Source organism: Echinops telfairi, unplaced genomic scaffold (genome assembly GCF_000313985.2).
Source record: "Echinops telfairi isolate 266 unplaced genomic scaffold, ASM31398v2 ScPeMD7_2010;HRSCAF=2546, whole genome shotgun sequence".
Classification (NCBI taxonomy): domain Eukaryota; kingdom Metazoa; phylum Chordata; class Mammalia; order Afrosoricida; family Tenrecidae; genus Echinops; species Echinops telfairi.
In genome coordinates, this window is record NW_022105908.1 from 24859680 (window position 1) to 24861550 (window position 1871).

The window sequence follows — 1871 nt, forward strand, 5'->3', positions numbered from 1 at the left end:
CTCCTATAGGTCTGAGACAATGTGCTCTACTGGCAGCCTTCAGAACCCAGTCTCAGTGGGAGAACTTGATGGCAGGTCTAGGGCAAGCCTACATCGCTGAATTCTGGAGCCTGTGCACATCTTGAATAGCTGAACATCATCATCCCAGAGGGCGGGCATGATGAGGATAAATCGGAACAAGAAGCAAAATCCTCCAATGGAATGAAGTCTTTAGGGGTCCCGTGAGTCTCATTTCACTGTAATCTAGAGAAGAGGAAGGTCCGTTTGGCAGAGCATCATGCATTATGTAGAGGGTCTCTGTGAGCCGGAATGCATTATGTTAAGAAAGTGGTCTTCTGAGCTCTTTTGAGGAATTGGTATTGATTTCTTTCAAGCACATTTGCCACTGACGAGTTAATCCTAAAATTTCTTCTTCTTGAACTAGAACACAAAGAGATGGCGTTATTCATATTTTAGACTTGATATTCACCTAGACAGAATTAGTTTGTAATTTTGTTCTCTATCTGGATTTTTCTTTGGTAAATTTGTAGCTTTTTATTTAAATTATGAAGTGCCTTTTTTTTCCCTCCAACCTTTTTATTAGGAGCTAATCCAGACATCATACCGTTCCACAGTCCAAGCACATCAAGCAGTATTGTACAATTGCTGTCACAATCAGCTTCAAAAGTTATGAAATGTCTTATGAAGAGGCTGGAGGTTACTTAGGATTGAAAGTTTGAATAACCCACAAGGCTTCCCGGGTCAAAGCTTTTTGGTTTTGGTTCAGTTGTAATTGATGTACAGGTCGTGTCCAACCTACCACGTACTCATGGTCATCATTAACTGCACGTAGTACCATCTTTTTGTTGGGGGTTGGGGGTGGGGTGAATCTTTGCTGCTGACTTTTCCATTTTCAGATGTTCATTTGCAGATATTTAATGTTAAGGTGAATAAAGATACTGATATTAAAGGACAGTCAAATTGTGGTGTTCAATCTACATCAGGAGTTTCTGTCCTTGGGAGAGGAATGCCATCATTCATCAGGGGCCGTCTGTAGTTTACATGCAGTAAAGTGCACGTGTCTTAAGCGGACAGCTGACGGATTTCTACATCTATGTAACCACTGCACAGATCAAAGCATTTATGCTACTCCAGGGATTTCACTTGTGTCCCCCCCCAGTCAAAATGCACCCCCCTCGAGTGATAACCACTATACTGACTTCGGTCACTGGAGATGAGATTTGCCAGTGCTTGGACTTCATGTAAATGGAATCATACAACATGCTTTGTTTGAGTCAAGAGTCTTTCACTCAACATGCTCTTTTTTTGAGGTTAATCTGTGTAGTTGCATGAATCAGTATAGTTTTTTATTGCTATTCAGTATTCCACTGTATGAATTCACCCTAATTTGTTTACCCATACTCCTATTGATGGATTTTTGCGCTGTTATAAATAAACTGCTAGGGAAATTATCTTACAAGTCTTCTTGTTCACATTGGTCTTTTCTTTTGGGTACTTGAGGTATGATATTTCAAGAGGGCCAAAGGCAGGTGAATGTTCAACTTTGCTGTACATTGCCAATAGGTTGGTAAGTGGTTTTACCAGCTCTGTAAGAGAATGCTAGATTCTACATCCTTGCTAACATTTGCTACCATAAGTCTTTATTTGAACCATTTTGGGTATATAGTGGCACTTGTTATTATTTTAATTTGCACCTCTCTGATGGACAATAATGTTGCACATTTAAAGTATGTTTATTGTTGTCATTAAGATCCTTTATTAGATGTAATTTTAATTTTTTCAGTTAGCTTCATTATTTGTTGGTCTTTGCTTTTTTCCTGCTTCTTCTTGAATAGTTGAATAATATAGTTAGGTATTGGGTATATTCTTAA